Raw genomic sequence first — 17,213 nt, forward strand, 5'->3', positions numbered from 1 at the left:
TAAAATATATTGAGCCCTTTATATACCTCACTGAATTCTTTCAACTCTGTGAAGATTGTTGTCATAACTATTTTTATTTTTAATCTCTCTTTAGACAAGAACTCATTGAAGCGATATTTTCATGGGTAGCTTACTGACTACAAAAAGGTTTTTGCTCTTAGTTTTTTTCGAGTATTTAAAATGTTTCCGCGGGAATGGACGAAAAGGGAATCAGTTAAGTAATGAAAATCGAATTAACAAAATCGGGTTAAACCTATTCGGATTTCAATTTTTATGGAGTATTCAAAAGGAAAGGGTGGAAAATAACATGAATAGGCAGAATACACGAGCGAACGAAAACGAGTTGAAGATTTTTTTACCTAGGCAACTGGATTTGGTTGTAACAAAATTGAGACACTAAGTAAGTAAGCACAAGTGCTTATTGAAGAAGCCAGAAGAAGCACTGATCACATGAAATGAATTATTTAGGCGATAGGTTACTTCACATAGCTTTCTCTATGTACGTGTATGTCAGTCGTGAACGACAATAATAAACAACAAATGAAAGAAGTACGGGAACTATGAAATTGTGTGGCTAAAGAAAAATGACGAAAATAAAATTGGCATTGAAGAAAAAAAAAGAGAAAACTACAGCCACATCTTTCACTGCAAGCCGTCACGACGATGTGTGGCAGGAGTTTTTAGGTCACCAGTCAATAAATTAATTGGTTATTGGTGATTAATGAGATTCGAGAAGTTCCTTTTGTCGTAAATTATGCTTATTTCTGTCGTGGTCTCAAAATGTACGAGGATAAATGATTCCTTTTATCGATCGGTTCGGCAGTGAATTTCCCTGAACTATCGGAACATGCAGAATGAAAATTATTACATGTCAGCGTTAAACTCAAATGATTTGTTATTGGGTGGTGAGGGAAGTTTATTGAAACTGTGAGAAGTGGAAACTAATCGGAGAGATACCGAGGCCTAAGAGTAAGCTTTGTGAAAGAACCATCAAGGGAGTGGGAACTACAAGGGTTGAATTACGAGAAGCCAATTTACAAGGACGAATGATGAAAAGCAGGTGATTGATGACGTTGAGCGCAAGGAATTATAAAGGGATGAAGAGACTTGTAGGGAGTCGGGGAGTTAAAGAGTTCTTATCTATCCAACTATCGAGCACTTAAATGAAATTCTCGATTCAATGATAGTGATTCTAACGTTAGGATTTTGGTTAGGACTTTGAACTTTGACTTCTACATGCAATTCCATGAAGCGGTTGTAAGATCCGGGTAGAACAGGTCAATCTCAATCTCGCATCAATTTAAACAATTAATTTTTATATTTAATATTTCACTAATTATTTCAAATATACTTCACTCCTAAATAAATCCAAAGAGAAATAAGACATATTTTATTTGACTAAATAAATTTCGAACGAGCATGCCATTAATATTTTCCCGTCATCAAGTTATCTTCCTCATCATTTCAAGCTGTGCAGATCATATTATTGTTTGAAAACAACACTCCGTGTCTACAAGCCACTTCATAATCCGGCACTTGGACCAAAATCCACGCACTGAGTGTCGCCGGATATTCTGGGTTCCTTGTTATGAGACTCGTTCCATTCTACCCACTAGTCCCCACTGTCTCTTTTCCTTCCTTACTGTTTTGTGCTTCCGTCGGGTGCACGACATCCATAGCTGTCACCTTTCGTAGGGTGCTCTTTTTCTCTTAAGTGCGTACCCATTTCGACCCACCCACAGGCGCCCGCTGTTGTGTGCGCTGGGTTTGACGAGTGGAGGTATCCCGGCGCTTCGAATCTCTCAGCCGGAGATAATATCCCACGCCCTTCCACCTCCACCTTGCCACACCTCACGCCCTCTCGGGGATGCAAAAAAGAAAATAGAGGACAATGATAAAATACCGCCGCGGGTTGTTCCTCTCTTTGTGTGTTTTTTTTTGGTTCTGCCGAAAGAGGAATTATTATTATTTTTTCAGGAGCAAAACTGGGAGAGAGAACGAAGGGTAGCGGAAATGGTCTCTGTTCTTTTTTATTTCCCCGGAGTGGAATGTTTACTCGGTGACGTCACCGAGTCCTTCCTCGCTTTCGCCCGCCATATTTTCCTTTTTTTATCCCATTCCCTGCCTTCTCTCCCCAGTGCACCGTCTAAGCGAAAATGTTCTCTTTCGAGTCGGAGTTATTATTTCGAACCCCGAGCAATGTGGAGCGGAGACCCCACTCTGTGTACCCCTAAACCAAGCTCCTGCGCGCTACGTCCGAGAAGGCTGGACGCCGTAATATTCAACCTGTTGCAAGTTTTTTTCCCCACCACACATTCTTTTTCGTATCCTGGGTGAGGAGGTAGCCGTGCTTTCTACCGATCAAACTGTGATACTCCGAGGTCTGGAACCTTTTTGGCGTATTTTTTACCCCACCACAACAAATGGGAATCAGTTTTTATATCACTGCGGCGACTGCAGGTTTTTGGGGTCTGGGAGACGTGAAAATATTTAGCGGTGTTCTTTCTAGACTGGGTTGTATCTTATCCCTATTAACGCCGGCAGTTAGCTTCTCCTAATTAGAAGGGCTCACACGTAAAAAGTTCCGGTGAATGATTTATGAGCAAATTTCCAAGCTCCATCTCCATCCTTCGGATTTAACGCGAGGACCATTAGTCAGGCTGCACGTTGTCGTAATATAGGGATTAATTCTAGGGTTCTTGTCAAGATAGCGGCCGAGGAATGAATTATAGTCCGTTATACAGAAGAACCATAGTTTCGTGGAAAGAATCCTGCTCAGTACTTTCGAATTGATCAATTGATCACCTCTTACTTAAGATCCAATTTAGGGGATTTAATTTTCTCCAGTCGTCATTCGAAACCTTTCAACTTTTTCCAATGAAACCGTTGTTAAACCCCTGTCCCAGAACAAACCTAAATACCGCTTTCTTTTTTTGGGGTTGATTTATTCGGCCTGGATTCTACTTTACGCTAGACGTCCTCTCCGCCTAAACTTACAGTTGCATAATTATTTTAATCGGGTTGAGAAAGCCCTGTATTTATATATTATTTTGGAGGCGTCTCGCAATATAAATGAAACGTAGACGGAAGAAAAACGTTTTTGAGTGATGGCACTTCATTCAGTTATTTCATTTTCCTTCCTGCTATCTGCCGTTCTCGTCTTGGATTTCTTATTAGAAGAGTTCTCTAATATTTCAACCTGAACAATCAGGGATAAGCCCATTAGTCAGGGTTGCTCGATGTAAATGAAGGTCTACTGAGGGCTAGAGATTATTTGAACACACGCCAATCTCTGAAATGTAACGAGTACCCTAGTTCTGGCTTGCCTGCATTTATCGCGTTAGGGCGAAAAATAAGAGTTAGTGATTGGAATCATCTGGCATCAAGCGTCTGGTTTTATCATCCAGGATGTTTTGATAAGAATTCGCGGTTGATCAGATGGCTAATAAACAAGGTGATATAGTACGTTTTAAAAACCTGACAGTTGATAACGGCGCCCTTTCTGGCTGGAATCATGTGAGAGCATATAGTTTCATCATCCAGGGTGGAATTTATTTATGACAAATATTGAGGAAAATACCAAATCCAGATTGATGCGGATTGCCTTATTATATTGCGCAATTGAAATATCCCTCAGTCGTTATTCTGATGGTAAATCTAATTGCAAGTGATTTCCAGTTAATGTTATACCATGGTTATAAGATTTTTCGATGGCGCTTAACTATTGCGGTCATCCCTGTCGGAGTATATGGTGACTGTTTGTTGAATCACTCTTTGCGTTCATTTCTTGGTTGATTCATGCTTTGTATTATAGTTATGCATAATTTACGAAATATCGTTCCATGTATTGTGAAGAGACACATTGATGACGGTATAGTTCACGTTCATGTATTTTTGACTCTTTTCCTCCTACTGTTTGGTTAAATGATATTATATGGTCTCTCTGAAATTCCCGTTTGCATAAAAATTGACAGAATTTACATGCGTGAACGTTTTTCGGCATATTAAAGTGTGTAATTATTTGATATCTCCTCGTGTAAATCAGTTATGCCTTATTTATAGGTTAAGTCGTATTGCATTAAAAAATTATGTGGAATCTGTGTCAGCTAGAATTACATGCATATATTTGGTAGCGGATATGGGTTTGAAATTTTCCAGTACCGAAAATGTTTTCATATTGTGTCGCCCCGTATATACCAGCAACGGGCACGATTGTTGTGTAAATTAGGTTGCCTATATCTTTGAATGTTAAGGCGCAAAGGTTTCATTGCCGTGTTCAGCCGTCGTCTGTTTGGTGAGGCTGCATAACTATCGTTAAATTTGTATTAGCTGAATGCTTATTTCAGTTAAGTTCCTGTTGAAAGGATTTGTGGTAAATATTTATTTTTCAACCTGCTAACAGCAAAAACCCCTGGTGAAATATTTTTCCTGGGCTTGATCCTGTCTTTACTGGATCGAAGTTTTATCTTCACAGGAATATAGGATTGGTCCCTTGTTCCTCGTCCAAATACCTGTTTTCTTTATCACTCATTATTTTCGTGTTTTAGTATTATTTATTGTTAAACTGTGGAAATACGGGGAAACTCGCAGCATCACACAAATAGAATTTTGTGTAGAATCCTCATTAACAGCAAAAAGTCTCACATGCTAATTTGGTTCGGATTTATAAATTAAATCACAGATTCTTACCAAGTGTCTGACGGTCATGGTAATTACTCTTCGTTGATAAACTGAAGGCGGAATTCGAGCCGCTTATATAACGTTGCTTGCTATCATAGAAAAAGCTGTGGAGTAAAATTGTAAACACATCAAATTTTGGTTAATTTTCAGATTTCTGTCATTAATTTTACTCAATTCAGTGTTATCCAAAGAAATCGCATCGTTACTTTGATTTTAAGCATAAAATGTTTTTCATTTCAATCGCCATTATTTTAAGACCTTATAATGAATAACTTAGTTCGAAAGATTTATTCCAGTTTTATATTCCCTTTAACATTTAAATGCATAATCTCTTCCCATTCACACTATAATTTTTGATAACACTTGATAAAATTTCACTATTATTGAAATTAGGAGCACAATTGTAAATATCAAGTCGTCCTTAAATGGCTGTGTTGGCTATTTGAAATAATATCTGCTCTATTTAAATTTTTGATGCAAATGAACTATTTTTATCAGTGTCTAATTTTAAAGGATTTTAATCGCCTGTATTCACCTGATAAGTGATTGATATATATGATCAATTTAGCCTATATATTCCTTGACCTTTTCGAAGAACGGGATCTCTATTTAATGCGCGTAGAAATAGATAATAGTGATAAGTGTTGAGCAATTTTGCTGAATGTTGAAATTTGAAAACTTGGTGTTAAAAACGTCGGCATTGTTAATTTTAAAGTTGATGATTTTTATTAATATCTTATTATCTGTGCGCTACGACGTGATATCGGACGTGGTTTTCTGCATAGTTGATGGAATACGTTCTATAGCCAACCCATTCATTATTTCTGGTATAGGTGAAGTTGTTATGTGCAGTCGGTAATTCGTCCGCTCACGATATTTTCCGGATCAACTTTTTTTGAACCCGAATATTGAAAGTATTAGGCAAAATTTTACCTCATTGACGTTAATTTTATTTTTTTAGTGAGATCCTCGTTTTACTTCATTACGAAAATCGATTTATTTGTTTGAGTGTTTTCAAGCCGGGTATCCAATTCATCCAATTTTAAGCATGAGCGTGGAATTTTGGTATGCCATTCGTTTTGGATTTTTTTTCAAATTCATTTACTCGTGAATTTTCCTGTTTGGAAATGTAGCTCTTTCTGTTGACTCTTTCGATAGTTAATGACAGGATTCGTTTTAAGCCTTTAGTTTACGAGCCTAAGTCGGGCTCCATCCTTTTTTTTTCTAAGGCAGTTTTGCGTGTTTTGTTTAACCTTATGTGTCGATGGGTTTATGCTATAAATTATTTTTTTTCCATTTCCAGATTCGAGCGAAAGATTATGCATTTTAGGTTCTATAAATCTGTGTATTTTCAATAACTGGTTCACTTGTCATCTGCTCTATTTTTCAAAATTTCTATTTTTAAATTAAGTTTGAATACAGATTTATTACATTAAAAAAAATATGATTTTAGTTTCAGGGATAAACGGATCATTTAAATGTATCCCCCAACAAGGAAATGCGTGTATACGGCTGTAATCCTCTTACTTCGTAAATCAACAATATGTAATGGCGATTTGACACGTCTTGTTTACCTCGTTTCAGGTGGATGTGAGATGTAGAGTGCAGAGAGGCAGAATGTTTGCATCATATTTCTCTTAATTACCAATCGTCATTAACGTTGTCTACAATCCATATCCTCTGATAACACACTACGCAATCATCAGGGTGTTAATAGTAATCCATTCTTTCTCTGACTTCTTGGTCTAACCTACTCCATTAGCATTTAGTTTCATATGCAGTTAGGTAAAGTCTTTGGTCAAAATAATGGTTGTGTATTCATTTAAAAATAACATATGCTAGAGACTTGTTGTGCTATCATGCCTTGGATACCACTCGTTAAATTTCTTAATGAAATTTTAATTTGAAGAACGCTTTTTTGATGAAAAGTGTGTTGATTGCCTTCGTCGGAAATCTGAACGACACATTTTTTTCTCCCGCTAATTCCTCCTGTTTTGAATTATATTTTAAAGTACATTACCTTGTACTGGGGTGATGTTACTGCAAATATGGAATAAATAAGAATTCGTACACAAAAATAAACACGGATGAATGGTTGCGCAGTAAAATCTGGCTGACAAATGTAGCAATATCTCTACATTTTTCCAGATACGTTCAGCATTTTTGTTCGAACATGGGTGACCGATGTTTTCCGGGTGAACTAACGCTTTTGTTTCCCGCGGTCTCAGTGAAAGAGGGAGTGTTGCGCGCTAGTCCCATCATCCGTCGGTCACAATTGTTTACGCCGGATTTATAAATGGTTGTGGTTGGAGATAATAAGGCACGATTTACATGATAGCTCCATAGTGGATGTCGATACGTTCGGCCATCAATTGTCATACGTGCTAGCGTTAACGGCTCTGCCATCTAACAAACGACCGTTGTCAGTAGCCGGAACCCTCGGTTATTCGACCGTATGCCATAAACGTATTTACCAGTGAAGTTTTTTCCGTTTCGTTTTCATCTTCTCATTCGACGTTGGATCCATAGGTCGCCGTTTGTTTCCATGGTTTCATTTCTGGACCTCGCTCGTCGACTCGTTTCGTCTTGATAATTCCCTCCCATTCTTTTTTTTAAAGATCGGTGCAATTTGAATTTTTGACTTATGGCGACAGGCGACCAGTAGAGATTTATAATTCGGCTTGTAGGGACGCAAAATTGATGGGTGAAGCGTGATTTTCGTATCTATTGCTTGTTCAAACTTGTGCTAATCCTCCCTGGGGTATTTTTGGAAACTAACTTTTCTTCCCCTATTTCTTATCAATATTGCGTCCTAAGATAGGTGAAACGATTGTTTTTATCCCCCCTTAATTTTATCTGGAATAAAAATTAATAAGATAACGTGATACTTTTTTCACAGGAAAAGATTCGTGTCCCAATGCCATATTAGGAAATACTTTTACCACCTATTTTTTACTGGCGCAATCGTAACTTTTATTTCATTAATGTACCACATTCCTTTGTTATTTTTTGGAATAAAATATTTTAATCAAGGTGTTTTTTTCTGTTTTTAGTTTGACCTATATCATATTTTTTTATTTTTTCACAGGTAAGTCACCCGATCGGATCCGGAACACTCCTGCTGAATTCCTGACTTGTTAAGCCGTTCCCATCGTCAGCGATATCGGCAGCCGTTTCGACTGAGTTGACGCGTTCAAGCTAAGGATTCAAAAGTATTTATCTTTTCTTCGTTTGAACATATTTTTATTAGGCATGATCGATTAGATTAGGAGCGATATCGATTCGATTAGATAGGCTCTCTTCTTCCATTTCTCCTAGAGTTAGATAGATGTTTTAGTGAGCAGATAAATTTGAACATTAATTGACTTTAATTAGCAATAAAATGTGATTCTTAAATGGGATAGTCATTTTTTATAGTATTAGTCATCGATGTGATAGTGGCTTTAGAAAAGTGTTACTTTCTCGTCGTAATTAATGTTAGGTTCATTGCCACGTCTGTGTCCAATAGTATGCTACCTGAAGAGGTCAGAGTGAGTTTATCTGGAAGGTGAACTCTTTTATAGTTGTAGAAAAAATTCATTCATGGATTAATATCCAATATAAGATCCTTTCATGCATTTTTACATAATATCATGAACCATCGCTTTGTCATTTAAAACTTCGTCTTAGCGCCATTTCTACTCGTAATGTAATTGTTAGGTCACAAAAATGCTGTTGTATTGAATACTTAGTTTCTCCTTTCCATGAAAAAAGCAAGTATTTTATCGTCGTAATAGTTACAATTCTCTCTCATTTCATGGTCCCAGTCTTCTGTTTTAGTGTATTGAATTCATTAATATGTTTTCAAATGTCGAATGGAAAGCATATATATTCTAGCGTTATGTTAAGACTTGTAATCAGTGACTACTACTAATCCTCGACTGCATACTTTGTTACAAAATGTCGGTTTTTTGTTTTTTAATATGTCAAGACATAGAATTCGCTAAATGGCACTTGCAAATATGAAGTTAGTAATTTAGGTTAGGTCCTGTTCTGGGTTTTAGTGCTCATATGAATGAAGAAAATGTTTCTTCGTTGGTATATTGGTACTGTTATTTCGTTACATAAAATTATCCCAATGTTCATCCCTGCTGAGATTAGGTTAAATACGTTTATTTTTACACAACTGGTAGGTCATTGGCTATAAATGTGTCGAGCGAAAGTAATTCTAGTAGATGCTTTTCTTCGCCAAAATATTGCATCTTCATGTATAGATCATTAGTATTTTGTGTGCATGTCTAATTTTTCGGATTGTCTTGCTTTGTGGTTATCATCTATTGTTATCGTTATTGAACCTTTTATACGTATATTTCACTCGTGTTTATGTAGATTAATTTTTATACGGAACTGATGAGCTCGTCGGACACCGCTCATGCCGGTTGATCCGTATGTCACGTTATGTTATAATCTGTTACGCGATGAAATTCCACGTTGAATTTGCGGTGCCTTATAACCTTAGCCGTTAGACTATTGTATTAAAATCATTTATTAATCGATTCATTGTAATGGCTTTTTTCAGAATTTCAAGTCTTCTGCTGATTTAATATTTGAAATATTTTAGAACAGGGATGTTTTTAATGCGAATGAGATATCGTCAGAACCATGAATTTTAGGTTGCATCGGATTTTGTTTTCAGACGGTGTGGATAAAAATAAGGTTATAATTCAAGGATAAAGGTATTTAAGTAAATAGGTTTTAGTTCTTAGAATTATTTGGTCACATTTGCCGTTTTTGATGCTCGTATATGCAAATTCAAAGAAACTGCGGGAGATGCCGCAACGTTCTTCTAAAAGTGTTTTCGTGGAGTCATGCTCTGTAATCCATGACCAAACTTATGAATCTGGACCTTCTGTGGTATCATAATTACTCTTGTTTGGTATTAAAATTTTCTGCGCAATAATACTGGTAATATTCATTTTCCCTTAGGCAATCCGTAAGTAGCTGTTAAGTCGAGGACGCCAACGCTTGGAGAGTTTTACTAGTTTAATATGTGCTGGCAGTGCAAAAGTAATTCATTCCTCCCAAAATTCATGATTTGCCCACTTCAATAAGTCGATTTGGGGAAAGTCGTTGCAAGGGTACCTTAATGAAATTTTTACGAATTATGATTATTTTACGATTATGCTTTGCACTCAACCATATCGCTAGTGTATTGTAAATTCACGTCATAAAATTGGAAGCACTTTTATGGACCTGTAGACCAGTTTGAAACCAACTTTATGTATGTGTTTTTCGTCATACTAAAAAGCATTTACTGGTCTTGATCTGTAAAAATATCGTTCTTAATTGTTTAGTCGTAAAAATGAAAACTAGTTTTTATTTTAACAGCAAGTGGTTTGAAATGTGTCATCGATTCAGTTTACTTTCTGTTCATTTCAAAGCAGAAAAAATGCTGTAGGGATGTACTGCTTTCACCTTGGATCAATATTGTAATATACAGCCTCTTAGATCATAGTAAAAAATCTCCTCCGGAGTTGGTCGTGTTATAAGTTTATAAGGCAAAGAAATCCCTCTGGGTTCTATATACATTCATTCTGATCCACCCACGTTGGTTAAGACATGCGTATGAAATACCTGTGTAAGGAGCGCACAATATAAATTCCAACTTGGGGGGGATTTCGTATCCTCGTCCCCTGAAAATGTATCCGTCCAGGGTTGCCTCGCTTTAAAAAAATCATAAGTTCTCAAGCCGCACCTACACTCTGAGTGGGAAAGTGCTCCTGCTAAAAATAGTGCAATCGCCGTTACGCTGTCGCGGAACCACTCTGATGGTAGGTAATATATCCCGCAGGAGCGCGTAATTCTTCTCGAGGAGACGTTGACGAGCTCCCATCATTCCTTGTGAGCTTTGATGGCGTTGATCTCTCTTATAGCGCGTGCGTCCAGGGACGCTCTTCCCAGAAAGGAAGCTCATACGTTTCTGAAACCGCGCTACGAAATTCCGCAGAAACTATTAAATTTTGTTTATGTTCTTATCACAGTCATTGCTCCAAAAGGCGGGCGATTTTGATGAACAACTTATCTCATTTACATGGCTTCCAGCTCTGAGAGCTTGAATCCCATATAATTTTGTGCACGGAATTTATATTTCAATCAGTCAGTTACCGTATCGTGTGATTTGAGTACCGCAGGTGTCTTATCAAATGTGCGGAATGGAGATGAACCTGCTGTATGTTTTTTCTACGCTTACATAAAACTCCTTCCTCGTCTCGCCAAAGAGAAGTGAATTTCTAGGTTTGAAAATAGACTTTTCCCACCTGGTCAGGGCAGATCTTTTGTCGGCTGGTATTGTGCTTAACTGTGGTTTCTTCCACGCCTTGCATGTCTTGTTATAATTTTGAATTAGTAAATTTTGTCGGTGAGTATACAGAGAATTACGTAATCATCGAGGTATGTACAATTTTGCTAGACTTTACATCATCTGTCTCCACTGATGACTTATCTGTACACTGACAGCTAAATTGAGTGGTATTGGATTCACAAGTGTTTACTGCTCTCTTTTATCTTGCTTACAGACAAACGTCTTTTAGAGTAAGATAAAATATCTTCGTGAATGTCCATTGAATGCAGATTAAATCAATGCTTTTGTTTACATCTCTTCATTGAATATTAAAATTCGTGTTGGATAAAACTGTGTTATGGTATAGTTTCCGTTGAGTCTAAGTATTATCCATCAATACGTTTTATTTTTTTAGTAAAAATAATATAGGATGCATTTTCGAATTAATTACGGAAAGGAAAACTGCAGCTTGGATTTAGTCACTGTGCGTCTTCCTCGGGCTGCAATGAAAATATTTTATTCATTTCCTTTATGCCCACACACACGTACACTAGCGCTAAAAGTTTACGAGAGGTCGTTGTTTCGTGAGAAAAGTAAAAAGTGAAGGATAGCATTCTTTTTCCCTCACCGCGGAAATTGCACGGCTCTAGTGGATTCAGTAGTATTGGCTGTCTCAGAAACGTAGGTGTTCATTCGTTTATCGGTGAAACTTTTATTACCGGGAGCACCACTGCAGCTTGCCCAAACGGTACTATAGCTGGTCACAACTAAACGGTTAGCTAATTTTAAACCAATCGATATTATTTTACCGATTATAAATTATGAATTGAACGAGGTATTTAATCGATAGTAATACCAAAACGTAACATTTGACTTAGTGTACATACCATCTTATCTATAATTCAGTTTGGATTGAAATATCAAAGATAATTTCCCTTTTTGTGCTGATTCCGTCGCGCGTACTACACAGTCAATATCCTTAATCATAGTTTCCAGGGAGTTGCGTTTGGTGATTCATATATCTGACTGAAGTAGTAGTCTTTAGGGGAGGCGACCGACAATTAAGGTCATTTGCGCCATAGGGGATGGACAGGAAAGGATGAAGGGTGGAGAGAAACCCGGCGTCGGCATTAGCCTACTCTTTACGAAAGGCGCCAAGGGATCCGCAGTTTAACGTCCCATCCGACGGACGGCGTACTCACTCAAAGTGCCCTCCACAAAGCATCTCAAGTAGGGATCGAGATACCTCTGAAAAATATTCAACACCGCCGAGATTTGAACCCGCGCCCTCAGGCCAGTACGTTAGCCCCCGCACCATCTCGATCCCCTCTGACTGAATACCGACTTAAATAATCGTCTCTAAAATTCCAGTATTAGTTTGATCGTAAATTTTTTAAAGTGTCATTCGTGTTCCATTTTTGAAGCGAGATTGGCCTTATCATCCATTCCATTTGTCGAACCGTTCCAACGTGACGCATAATTCCCTCGCCAGACTGCGCATATGCCCTCTTTATAGTCCAGCCTGAAATGGAACCTATTCACATCAACCGTACCGTTTTGAATTCAGATCCGCTTGCCGTATTCTTATGCATATTTCATGGTGTTGGTCCCTACTGTGGCTCTGAGTTCTGTCATGATTCCAATTGCTTAGCAACGATGATTTCTCGCGGAAGATATTGTGAATTAGTTAATATGTGACAGAGTATTATTATCCATCATAACGTTTGGGAGAGTCGACCTCATCGTTAAGAAAATATTTCCTACGTGGTTCATTAATTAATAGATAATATTTAGGGCTCTGCTGTAAATACTGCGTCTAATAATTAGGAACATTCCGAGGATATGCAGCACTAATCAATATTCGGTATGTAATGCAGCCTATTTCTTTATATCCGTTGGTACTAGTGTTCCAGAGACTTTTTAGGTGCTCATAATGTTATGTAAAAATGACGAATTTAAATATGTAGTTACCAATATTATGTATAGATTGAAAATGTTAAGGATGCGGGATAAGTAATTATACATAAGCATACGCTATTGAATGTGTTCGCGAATATTTGCACAGTCAATCGGTCCCATGTTTTGAAAGACGCAGTTCCTTTTTGTGAGGTAAATTCAACTTTTTTCATTCTTTATATCAGTACGCAGTTTGATTCATTGCCGTATAAAACCTTACTATGACTTCTAAAATTATTAAAGGCATTTTGGATTGAGTTATAGAACCGTACAATAGCTACATGAATGATCGAAAGTAGGTTTTGAAGGTTAATTTGTTCATTTTCATAGCTTTGTTTGAAAGGATATGTAGGCGTATTAGATGCGCACAGCGTGTGTACATACTGTGTGTAATGTTCTGTGACTGGCGGAAAAATGCAGGACGTTCTGCCTCATCAATAGTAGTCCTACTCCTTTTGCCGACCAAGATTTCAGTCCTTCTTGCCAGCAGATTCTTAAAAGCTTGCATTCTTTGGGGAAATAGAAGCGCGCTACTGCAATGCAGAACGTGACTTGATTCTAAACGGGTAAGAATAATGCCGTTTTCTTTTTTTATTCCTGGAATAAGATTTTTATTTTCTCTCCCCGTTATTTATTTAATTTTCTTTCATTTTGTTCTCTCTTATGGACGTTATTGTACAGCTTTTACCGTTCATTTCACAAAACATGCCGGAAATTTTACGATTTTATTTTGTAAATTCGCGAATATTCCGCGGTACTCTCATTGGGGATATAGTGGTTCTTATGATAAGGGATGTTGAGATTTTGTTGAGGAAGATGGTGGGTAACAAACTAAAGGGAAAGGGACAAAGGATTTGCGGCATGCCGTGATATGTTCGCCTCTTTTGTTTTCTTCGAGCCGACGCGACGCCCAGTCTCCACTTTAGTCCTCAGAGAATGTATTCGGTCGCTACGGACCATTTATCACGATTCAATTTCGCCGGGCTTTCCGTAAGAACGCACTATGATGGACTGCCGGGTCATATGTACTTTTCTCGTAAATAAAGACCCACGATCCATTCCTCTTTGGCTGTTTGCATTTACATATTTATCGAAGAGGATGAGTGTTTCGGTGTGCATCTGCTTGCGGAAAAGGCTGCGTTTTAGCAAACGGATTGGCATTTCTTTTTCGCTCTGATATCCTAATGATCCATTCACCTTCGACGCGTTTAAATGGAGAAGGGAGCAATAAATCAGTGTTCCCTTAAGCGAATTAAAGTTTAAAAATAAAAAAATACAAAAATATTTACGATTCATTTTATTTGGGACATTATCACTTTTAGAATAATTTACCGGGAACGTTCCTTTTTATAGCGGAGAAACGACTGCTTCTAAATCTATTGAAATTTGTCATATTTTTTGATGATTCGTATTTCAGAAATTGTGATATTGAAAGGGTGTAGATAATTTTGAATGTTGTGATAATTTTGAATTATTTGTGAAGTGATTATGCTCAGTACTCCGACTCATCATTTATGTGGAAAAAATTATTATTTTTAAATAGCCTGTTTTCTAACTTTTTCATCAGTATTACTTCATGTATTCCAACCTTTAGTATTGGTATTGTTGTTCGTTCTTCCTTGAACGTACTCGCTATTTTTCGAAATGATTCCGTCTGCGTTTTGTTTTGTTCAATCTTCCTTTGATTTCTTTTGTATTTGATATATTTACGCGTCATCACTTATAAGTTATGATTATCCCCAAACGTAGTTAAATTTGAGAATCACTTGTTTGCGAAATTGACATGCCTAATGCATGCTCAACGCCATTTCATGATTAACATTCAGTCAAATTAAGGTAACGAAATCGGCGGGTAAATTTGTCGTTTTATCTTTTTCAGCACCTCTTAGCTTCCGATAAATAATTCATGAATTCCTTTGCCGATTTGGAATATCTCTTCGCATTCGAAATGAGAGTTTTCTTTCAGAGATTCGATTGTACCCCATCGATCGTTCCGCCGATGTCGACATCTTTCTGCTCTGTGTTTCGTTTTTGAATTGATTCGTATGTTAGAGCAGTTGACGTACTTCTTTTTATTGGAGATGAGTAGAACTCCTTTCCACAAATCGACTAAAACTCGGGGATCTTGAGTAGTTTCTATGACTACGAAAATTCCGGTGAGGTAATTTGTGCTAGCTGGTATGTGTATAATCGGACAAGAATGGTATGGGTATGATGAGATGCACTTTCCATTTACTTCTTGTGGGTGTGTGTATACATGTGTGTATATACACTTATATACGCAGGACACATGCACATAACATGAAATAACACGTTCTCAAAATACATGCCGTGTGTAATCTTCGTTTTGTAGTTGCTACTACTATATTTGGGCCCAATTGTAGTCTGAGAAAGACTATGTTTATTCCTGCTGGGATACATCTTCCTGCCTCCTGCAGTTAACAAAAATGAATTAATCAGAGTAATCACTAAATATTTATCTGCATATATGTTCTGATTATGGGTGGATTTTGTTAAAATGAATTTCTGATTGCTTCATAATAGGGGCAGCTTTTGTTGGCAGTCACACATTGCGTGTTCATGGTACTAATAAATACCCTCGTCGTACTTAAATGTTTCTGCGTCTCCTTCCTCAAATCCATCCATTATTTTCCGGCTGCCCTCACTCTCTTCCTTCGTCCTCTTTTCAGAAACGCCGAAATACGGGCTTTTGCAGTTGACTTTTCGCCCCTCCTCCCTCTTCCTGCAGTTCGGAAGATATCCATCTTTTTATACGCTTCGGAAGCCATTTCATGCCTCCTTTCCCGTATCGCACGAAAGAAGACCTTCAAGCAAGTGAGGTTTTGCGTCTGGCGTCGCATGGATGCAATGCGCTAGGCAACATTGGGTGAACGAACGTATTTCTCGTGCGCGCTGTACTTTCCCAGCATTTAACTGCCGTAGTTAATGACCGAGAAAGTTAAATTTTTCCCCAACGTAACTCCGATACATATTTTATTATTGCCTCCCTTTTCTCTTAACTTTCAATCTTAATAGAAAATTTTATTGAATTTCTCGTATATCTGTGTGTGTAATATACATACAGTGATGTTTCAGATAACAAGCGTATTCGGTAGACCTCATTATTTCACATACACTCGCGTATTTTTCAATTCCGAGTATGGAACATTAATAGGCACAACCTTGCACCAATTCCCGTGCGAGGACACTTGAATAATTCTTAATGAATGCTCATTTAAATTAAACGTGTGCACTTTGTGTGAAAGGTGTGAATCGTCAGTTATTTTTTTATGCTCCTGTTTGTATGTCATCATACAGATGATGTTTCTGATGTGTACACGTTTGTACATTAGTTCCATAATTCTGCAAAATGTTACTCAGACCGAATATTATTTTACTATTTTACAGCGATAATATGTAATTTTTCGACGGTGACCTTTGGAAATATTTGCTATACATCGGTAAGTGTATCCGTAAGATCAAGTAAAAGGCGTCTCGACCTTTATTGGAGACATTTTTTTTGTCTGTGAGCATTGCATTCGGCTTAAATGTTTTGATGTCTCTATTGTTTTGTTTCACTATGTCGTTGGTGTCTTTGAATCCAGCAAAATGAAAAATAAATGGCGCTCTCTTCACCGAAAAAAGAAAGTAACTTATTTAAAGGCTTAAAAGTCTTTTCCATGAATTCTTAGGGTCCAGTTACCCGAATCCATGCGACGCAATTCATTACGTGCAAACTGCCGAAGCGGATCAAGGAAACCGTTCCTTCTGTTTAATGATATATGTTGCGAAAAACTTTTTCTTTCCGGTTGTTCCCTACTCTCCGCTGATTTACGGTACTTCCTATGGAAAGACATAGATTATTGCCCATTGAGTAAAGTTTTTGTGACACGGTACATTCGCAACCTAAGTGACGTAAATCCACCATTTATCTAGCAAAAACAAGACTGAAAGCAGTACAATGAAGGATCGGCAGCGGAGTTAAGTGGGTTATTTTGCCTCTCTTCTGACTTTAATACGTCTTGTACACGTTACAAATGGCAATTCTTGCGTCATAAATGAAGAGGAAAGTTTTACCCTCCCTCTCTATCATTGAGATGGTATTTCTCTGGAGTGCCGTTTCGATTCGGTGACGTAATAGCTTTTGACGATCCTCGAAAGGGCTTTTCGTGGGAATGCGGTGGCCCTTGGCTCGTAGGGTTGGTTGCCAGGTGACAGCGGTTTTCCCTCGTGAGGAAGGACGCGAACGTTACCGCCC

The 17,213-nt window shown here is 37.7% G+C and overlaps 1 protein-coding gene across 4 annotated transcripts in view; it reads left to right on the forward strand.

The window, feature by feature from the left end:
• The window catches only part of spas (spastin), a 350,388-nt gene that overhangs the window by 107,719 nt on the left and 225,456 nt on the right, over window positions 1-17,213 (forward strand). The window contains exon 1 of one of the 4 annotated variants that reach the window (XM_071598123.1): window positions 7,788-7,892. The exons of 2 other annotated variants lie outside the window; for them this stretch is intronic. The gene's annotated coding sequence lies outside the window, so the exon portion shown is untranslated. Of the gene's footprint in view, window positions 1-7,787; window positions 7,893-17,213 lie in introns of those variants that run through there. One more of the 4 variants, XM_071598122.1, reaches the window with a different exon arrangement.

This window comes from Hetaerina americana, unplaced genomic scaffold (assembly GCF_022747635.1).
Source record: "Hetaerina americana unplaced genomic scaffold, ioHetAmer1.1.p SCAF_9, whole genome shotgun sequence".
Taxonomy (NCBI): domain Eukaryota; kingdom Metazoa; phylum Arthropoda; class Insecta; order Odonata; family Calopterygidae; genus Hetaerina; species Hetaerina americana.